Consider the following 9,188-nt stretch of genomic DNA (forward strand, 5'->3'; position numbering starts at 1 on the left):
TTTTCTTTACAAGGAGACCTGTGTGTGGAGAGGCTTGAAGATTTGCTTGAGGAGAGATGGGAAACTGAACAGTTGACCAGAGGGACTTTGATTCTGAGGGTGCTGGTGCTATCATGATGAGTTGAGGAGACTCCTTCCTAGACAGGATTAGAAAATGTCACTAGAGTTTTCTCAGAGGGAAAAAGGACTTGGAGTTCAGTGGGAGGGAGGGCTCCACTGTGGAAGGAGTTTCATAACCTTTATTGTTATATTTATTACTATTCTTACAAGTACAAGATTTTTTTATGGATGTATAAATGTATTTGCTCCTATGTATGTATGACTATGCACCTGATGTTCAGTGGCCCCTGGAGACCAGTAAAGGACATCAGTCCCCAGAGACTGGAGTTTAGATAGTTGTATGTAGGACCCTGAAGGGCTGCTATGCCCTGGCTGAGCCTTTCAGTATGCTGCTGTCTACTAAGTAACATTCTTTGGTTCCTCTAGGATCAAAACATCCTGACTAAGGCGTGGTGCCCCAGGAAGGGAATTTACATCTGACATCCTATTGCCTCCCAGTTGAGTTCCTGCTTTTTCACATCCTGACTAATACGTGGTGCCCTCGGGAAGGGAATTTACACTTGACATCCTATTGCCCCCCAGTTGACTTCCTGTTTTTTTCCTGAGTTTGTATTTTTCCTTCCCTGGCTTGGTGTATATATTGAACCTGCTCAGTAAAGGCATTGGCATTCTTTCATAATGGATGACCCGAGTCTGAGTATTTCTTTAATCCCCCAGGCCTATGCCTGAGCTTGGTACCATGGGCAGTGATGGAGCTGTCAGTTGTAAGCTTCAATAGGGGTGCTAGGAATCCAACTGGGCTCCCTGGAAGAGCAGTCAATCCCTTAACCACTGAGCCATCTCTCTAGTGTTTTGTACCTACAAACCAGAGGAGAGTGATGAATTGATGCTTTTGCCAAAGTCCATGGTAGGGAGGATATATGAGATGCAGCAGGAGGGGGGCAAATGAAAGCTTCTTAGCATCAGAATTAGGGCAAGCTAGTAATTTAAAAGACAACACATTCTAGAAGTTTCAGAAATATTAGGGCAGATACAGATAAGTTTGGTGGTAAATGGCCATTGAGGGGATGAAAGACAGGCGAGATGGCTGTCACAAAGACAGATGAGGTTAACTCATGTTCATGGGTTAGAACTGTGTTTGGCAGCTAACCAAAGCTGAAAAGAGACACTGGCCTTGGAATGGGTATGAAATCAGAATGATGGAAAAGGTCAGTGACAATAGGTAAGCTGACACTGAGGTAGGTGACAGTGAGTCAGCTGACATCGAGGCAAGTGACTATGATGCAGGTGACTGTGATGCAGATGACTGACACAGGTGATGCTGATGCAGGTCACTAATTATGAAACAGGTGATGGCGATGCACCTGACTAACTATGAGACATGGGGCAGTCAGCCATGGCCCTATACCTGCAAGCATTCCCTGGACTATTGTGGTGACCCTGGGTGAGATGTGGAGATCTGCACTTGCGTTGGTACATAAGCTGATGGGTAAATAAGAGAATTACTGAAGACTGTGGGACTGAAGAAGTTGGGCTTTTGCTAATGTAATTTTAAAAGTAGCTGTTTCTTGTTTATCTCTGCTAGCTTCCAAAGAAATGAGACAGAGACTATTGTATTTATTTAATCAAGCTTTATAGCAGAATGGGTGGGCAGCCATTGATCCATTCTAATCCTCTAAGCTAACATGGCTACGTCCCAATGAAAATCCCTGAGATACTTGCATTTTACTATTGATCTGTCTGTCTCTGCTCCAAGTGTTTTCCTGTGGTGTCTCCTTACGACCCTCTCCTGGTGGCTGAATTCTCTCTTTTTCTTCTCTCCTCCCCTACCCTTGCCGGTGGAAGTACAGCCCTGTTTTCTCTTTTTCCCAGCCCTTAGTGCATCAGTTTTTATTAACAATTCAGAGAATAGGGAGCAATGTTTATATAAGATGGAAATAGAAGACACTTAGAATAAGCATTACAATGCCAGGTCTGGATTAAAACCAGATATGGGAGCAGAGAAATAAGCACTTAAATAACACAGGGTAAGCTTTATATAGTGCACAAAAAATTATGCCTACAGAATTTCATGGTTGAGATATTAACAGATAGCCTGTGTAACAGAGTTGGAAAAAATTTAGGTACCTGCTGTAAGAACATATAGCTGACTGAGGTTGAAACTAAGAATAAGGCAAAGCTTCCCCAAGTACTGTGGGCCAGAACAGGATGGCTTCCATGGCTATGTGTCCAAAGTACTCAGGTTGCCTTTGCTGTTAGCCCCAGGGGTGCTATGGCATGGGAGGAGAGCAAAACAAGAGAGAGTGGATCTACCATGTAGTGTTCTTGAAGGGCTATAAGCTGATATTCCCAGGACCAAGAGAAAAAAGCAAGCCTGAGTCTTGTGGGAACAGGGGGAGTCGATTGGGAATGAGTGCAAGTTGAGGAGGGGATTGGGGAAATCAGGCTAGGCCCAGCGCTTAAGATGGCGTTTGTCTGCTCATATGACTTCCTGGATGTGGGCGACAAGATGACCAATAGAAGACAGAGCAGGGCAGCCTCTCACCAGCCTCATACTCTCCAGTGAAGTAAGGGCATGGCGGGGGTGGGGGCAGGTACCTGCTTTGGGACATTTTGGATAGACTAGGGGTGGAAAGCTGAAGGACATTGTTTTTTTTTTTCCTCCTGGTAAGGTAGTGTGACCTTTGAGGGTGTGGCTGTGCACTTCCCCTGGAGGCTTCTGGATGAGACATAGTCAGTACCATGATGTGATGCTGGAGGACTCTGCCCTAACAGCCCACATTGCTTCTCCTGCCTCCTGATCTGGGCTCTTTCCCTTTTTCCAGGAGTTATTCTGCTTCTTGGGCTCATCCATAGATTTTACTTCCTTCTTGGTTTACCAGCATAGGTGCTGTGGGTCGTGGGCTGCCTGAGCACCTGCCTTTATCATCGTGTAGCCCCTCAACCTAGGACTCAGAAGCCTTCCAGGGAATGATGCAGGATAGCAGTCTTCCCACAAGCCAAAGATCCTACCACGCAAATCTTCATCTTGGCTGGAAAATAGCCTGGAATTGTCCTTCTGTCCCAAGCTGCCAAGCCCCTCCCATGGACATTTTTCTCTTGCATGGTTTCAGAATCCATTAAGCTACCCCTCTTTCTCTTTATTCAGTATGTCCTAGGCAAGCATTCTATTCCTGAGCTGCACCCCCAACCCTTTAAGCTCCTTTGATGTTACTATTTTCTTCTCCTAACACTGTTGGTGTGTTGGTGCTTCATTGTCTTCTGAGTAGGACTTGTACCTTCAAGGAGTCACCTACTTGTCCACCTGGAGCTGAAGGAACAAGCATGGGTGACTGACAAGGTAGATATGACACTAGGGGGACTAACTCCTGCAAGGAAAGTCAGGGGTGGCTCCATGTCAGGGCTGGGTTGTGATTGGTACCAGGAACCTCCTCACTGCCCACTAGTGTGTTCTTTCCAAAGACAGGGACCATGATTTAATCTGTTCCCACACCTCCCATTAGGTACTTTTTGTTGTCTTGCTCTTCCATCTCTGACTTTTGGCTTTTGTTTGGTTTCGGAACCAAGGACAAGGGAATGAGGTGTATATTTTACATATCAAATTAGACCTGTCATCCATGTTCTCCCAGCATCCCTTCCTGCCATTCCCTGCTCCCAACCCTAAACTTTCCAGCTGTGCTGCCCTTCCCCAAAAGGCTCCTCCCTATATAACCCAGAGATTTTGGTCTCCTCTTTCCTTCTTCTCTCTCTTCTTCTCCTTCTCTTCTCTCTCTACACATAGGAGAGCCCTTTCTCCCTTTTTCTCCTGCACCCTCTCCATGGTAACTTCCCTGGCCTCAGTCCTTAGGGCTAGTGAGTTCACCTGAGAGCAGCTTCCCAATAAACCTGTATTTAAAATAGTCTAAAGTGGCTTGAATTGGCTGACTTGAGCAACAGAGAAATAACTTATCAGCCTGGGCTAATCAAACGTCTCTGGCTCATTCCTTTCCATCACTCCTTCATTTGCAACGGGATCATTGTAAATAAAGCTGTTCTGAGCATTGATCTGTTCCACTCTTCTGTGTGTCAATCAAAGGCCTGCATGTCTCATTTCTACATGTGAGACTTTACTTCTAGACATGATGGCACAGGAAGAACATAGTACTTACATATCCCAAAAGAAGGCACACATATCATGCCACATTGAACTATGTGAGAGAGACCAGTGTTGATCGAGAGACAGAAAAAGAGGAGGAGGAGATCTCACCCTTTGCTTGTGTATTCCATGGGCACAGCAAATGATCCTAGGTTTTCCTGGATTGAATAATCCCAACAGGTTTCAGATTCAGGACCATGTCAGGTCCTGAGATGGTGTTTTGGAAAAATACTGGCATGGATGTTAAAAGTTGGGGATAGTCTGTTTGCTCAGAAGTTATTTATTTGCCTGTGAGAGCTTTGTCACTGGGGAGGTCATTTGGTCTACCTATGGACCAGTCAGCCTTCCTTGGGAAGCCTTAGGTGTTGTCATGTCACATCAAAAAACATAGAGTAAAGTCTCCATGCTTGTAAATCTTACACAATGACCAATGTGTCCTCTTTGTATGACATTCAGGCCTCAGCTTGTCCACCAGCACTTGCTCTGTTCAACTTGTCTTCTCAATTTCTGCTATTATACAGAATAAGACTTGTGCTATTATGCTGTATGTCCATTATAACTAATGGAGTTCATCATTTTTCTTTACACTGCTTGCCATTCCTCTCCCTTTTAGCTGTGTGGCTGCTGTTTTGTGTGTGAGTGTTTGAGGGAAAGCGGGCATGCACATACCACAGTGTGTGCATGGTCAGAGGACAATCCTCACCCATGGTTTAGGACAAGTCTCTGGTAGTCTGACTTTGTGGGCAGCCAGGCTAAGTGGTCTACAGACTTCTGGGAATTCACCTGTCTTAATTCATCTCTTGACAGGAGCACTAGGATAATAGACACATGCTACCAACTCTGGCTTTATATGTGTCCTGGGAGTCGAACTCAGGTCCCCAGTACAGACAGGAGCACTCTACCCATTGAACCTTCTTCCTAGGCCTTCTCTCTTTTTCCTATCATTGGCCATTGACTCCTATTTCTTTCCCCATTAAGGTGTTTTGTTTTTCATTCAGTTTTGGGTTTATTTTAAAGATTCATTCATTTATTTTATGAATATTAGTACACTGTGGCTGTCTTCAGACACACCAGAAGAGGGCATCACAGATAGTTGTGAGCCACCATGTGGTTGCTGGGAATTTAACTTAGAACCTCTGGAATAATAGCCATCTCTTAACTGCTGAGCCATCTCTCCATCCCCTTGGTTTTATTTTTACGGTAGGGACTTTCTATGTAGACCTGGCTGTCCTGGAACTTGCTATGTCAACCAGGCTGTGACAAATGGTGACTGTCACTAACAAACAAAGAGAATCTGAGAGGCACACTCATGTCATCCCCTTAGTTACACCACTGCTATAAATGGACATGAGGAGCCCACAGTCTTGTGATAAAGCCTGCAGCCAACACATGGGGTTAGTGTCTGTGCACCTCCTTTGTCCTGCCAGCCTGGTGAAGCCTGAGGCTGCTTACATGCTACTTGCCCTCAGACAACCCCAGTCTCAACAGTCTCATACAACTGCGGTAAACAGACTGTGGGAGCTCACACTTATAATCCCATCACTTGGGAGGAAGAGACACGTGGATCTCTGTGAGTTCCAGGCTAGCCTGGACTACATAGCAACAAAAAGAGAAGGGTGCAGTGGCTCTCCCATGAGCACCTGGCTAGTCAGGGACAGTCACCCTGCTCTGAGTGACCACACAAGTCATTTCTCTCACTGTCTCCTGGATCCTCTGAAGACCTCATAAGATTCCCATTCAGCACAGAGACGGGGCACAGAACAGAGCATTTATTAGAACCAGCCTGAGAGACTGAAGGAGGAGGGCACAGGTGTCAGGAATCCAACTTCAGGAGAGAAAGAGGACAGATCAGCAAGATGGCACTTGGATCAGACATTTTGCAAAGATGGGTTGCCTAAAACACATTAACATCTAAGCTATAATAACTTGGCAAACTGGTTCGTAATTTCCGATAGGGCTTCATCAGTACAGTATGTCTTGTATTCTTGGCTGAAGAGCATGGCTGCCTGTAAAACAAAAAGACAGACTGGGACAGAGGTGGCTACAGGCAAGATGCAGGACATCGGCAGGTCATCCCAGGCATCCATGATGAGACCACTCCTCATCCACTGGTAAGAAAATCTACTGCAGTGATTGAGTATCCAGCAACAGACTCTGCCTCAGGGGAATTGGAGGCCACCCATAACCTTCTGGAGGCAGCCTGCAAGCTGCCATAGCCAGGCAGGGAAGAACGGGAGAAGGCTCTGGAAGGCATAATGGGGGCTAGGTCTAGAGAGGTACAATATGATAGCTGAGTATGAGTTTTGTTGATGTTTCCCATAACTGAGGACATCTCTCCAGGCACATTGGCTGTATGGCCATATTAAAAAAAAAATCCCTCATGTTCCTGTCTTAGAAGAAATTCCTTTTTGTTTAACACTGTGGTTTTGCAGGATCTGACACTCAAACTGAATGTACTTTGAGGACAGAACAGAGCTACACTGTTAAAAATATTCATCTCTGCAATCCAGATATGATTGAAACCAGAGACATCAGGAGACAGCTGTGATGAACAGCCGTAGACTCTCTGGGGATGGGGTGGCATTTCAGACATGGAGGGAGGTTCTGGCTGTAGCTCAGATGATGCCAGCAGAAGGGAAATCATCTGAGGCAGGGGGGTAGAGTGAAGGGAGGTTCCAAAGAAGACACTGGGCAGTAGACAGAAGTTTCATGCATCTTAGAGTAGAGCTAGAGGTACCACATGTGTGCAGAAGTCAGACCAAGGAGTCCCCTGTTCCTGCTATGGGTAAGAACCCAAGGTTTACCCAGCATGTGGGAGTTAATTGCAGGAATGCGCATGCAACAGGCTGGATGTGTACCTGGGATGCTGCATTGACATGTGCCAGGGTAGGCAAAGGTTTGAGTTTTCAGTTGCTGGTCACCTGACACATATTAATGGTTGCATTGATCATTTGTACACAGCCTTTCACCATTTACTGCATGGGTGAATGAGGTAGGGAGGACATTACCATAAATCAAACATCTTGAAATTTAGCTTTTAATCCTGCCACCTGGTAGCAGTCCTGTATTTTTTTAAAGGCCGCTGTTTTCTCTGTAGTAGGATTGAATGTAGAAAGTTCATGATTCAACCAAAGATTGCTTCCAGAGACAACACTCAAATAGGTACTGAGGAAAGGAGCACATGCTTCTGCTGCAAAAACAGACAGGAAAGCATCCTTAAAAGTACGTAGGCTGGGAAATAGAGAGATGGCTCAGTGTTTAATATCCAGAGGTTCTGACTTCAATTCCCAACAACCACATTGTGCCTCAAACCATCTGAAAGGGGATCTGATCCCTTCTTCTGGTGTGTCGTACGAGAGCCAGAATGTACTCATGTATGTAAAATGGAATGGTTACATCATTGGGGAAAGAGAGAGAGAAAGAGAAAGAAACAGAGAGAGGGAGCTTAGGCTGACAGACTCAGAGGCTCATGTTACCTTGCCTCATCTACAAATGTCTTAACTGACCTTGCCCGCAGTCCTGCCCCCCCCCCCAAGACTGCAGCCTCCCATATACAACATGAATTCCACAATATACACAATTCTAGCAGAAAAAGATACATGAGTGGATAGGCCCCCATATCCGACCTTTAGGAAAGCCACACTTGCCTCAGTTTCAACTGTGTATCTATGGGCCCTTCTTCACCAGTATCATCGCCAGCACACCTCTGTCTCCCTGTCCCACCCACCCAACTATTGTCACCCTGAGCAGAAAGCATCAACCTTCTTCTGCAGATCCTTGCCAGTGGCCTTCCTAGGACACCTAGATCTATCTCAGGCCCCACTTAGAGATCTACATGAGACTGAGATGGGTGAGCGAGGGTCCCGCTCTCACTTGTTTGGAAGCCCAGCTCTCCAATCACCAGCAAGGCCAGCAGAAGAAGTGTCCCCTTCATGGTGGAGAGTGCTAAATGCTCTTCTCAGAGCAGATCCTCTTCCTTATAAACCATTATTACTCTGAGCCCAGCCAAACCCACCCCCAACCCTGTGCCCCAAGAGCTCCAAATACCTTTTGGTCAAGAACCTAGCATCTTTGAATTCCCTCCCTACTTGCATAGGGGCATGAGGATGGAGGCCCCTCCCACTCTGAAGAACAAACAACCTGAGATAGCCTGATATCATCAGTTTTTTGAGAGATGTTCTTTGTACCTTAGCCAAAGAGGGGTTAGAACTGACCTTCGTAAGCAACCCGAGTGCTGAGCCAAATGCCCTGTGGTCCTGTCCCTCTTGCCACCTCTATTTTCTGGTCATATTCCTCACCTCTCCTGGCTCCAGTCCTCCACCTGCTGAGGACTGTGGATTGCAAGGCTGAGGACATGGAGACACCATTTCCCATTGATGACTCTCAGCCAGGGTAGTCCCCGACTGTTTGGCCATGTTGGTATCCTCAGGGACTGGTGATGGTTTTGTACCACAAATTCTGCTTCACTCCACAGTAGCTCATTCCTGTTGTCCTGCTCACCTTGTCCCCTCTCAGCTCTGTCAGTAACCATGTCTCAAAGAAGTTTGAACAGCAGAGTCCATGTGGTGAGAGCAGTGAGCAGTAGAGTGAGGGACTCACCCCTGTACATGGACTCTCTGTTGTCCACAACACCACAGGCTACTGTGAACTGCCTGGCTGTAAACTACACTGCTCCACAGGCCACAGGCAGTGCTGTGTGTAAACAGTCTCAACTTCAGAACAACCTACTTACCTTAAGGAAGACATTTTCAACACAAATGAGAAAGTCAGCTGGATGTTGTACTACTCATTTCTCGAGACAGGAAGCTCTTAAATGCAAACTCAGCCTGCTTGCAGTGTTTGATGGTTAGTCTTGAGGATCATCTTGCCTGGATTGTGAGTTGTCATAAAAACAGAGCTCTGAATGGGAGATTTTGGGCTTGGTCAGATGATGTGAGTAGACTGACATTCATGTGGCAGTGTGGACTATGGTTATATACAGGATGGAAAGGGG

At 46.1% G+C, this 9,188-nt stretch overlaps 1 pseudogene; it reads right to left on the bottom strand.

Annotated features, from left to right (window-relative positions):
* Positions 1-6,111: 6,111 nt before the first annotated feature.
* LOC114609818 lies at positions 6,112-8,129 on the bottom strand (annotated as a pseudogene).
* Positions 8,130-9,188: the final 1,059 nt, after the last annotated feature.

Source organism: Grammomys surdaster, unplaced genomic scaffold (genome assembly GCF_004785775.1).
Source record: "Grammomys surdaster isolate TR1022 unplaced genomic scaffold, NIH_TR_1.0 125984, whole genome shotgun sequence".
NCBI classification, from domain to species: Eukaryota; Metazoa; Chordata; class Mammalia; order Rodentia; family Muridae; genus Grammomys; species Grammomys surdaster.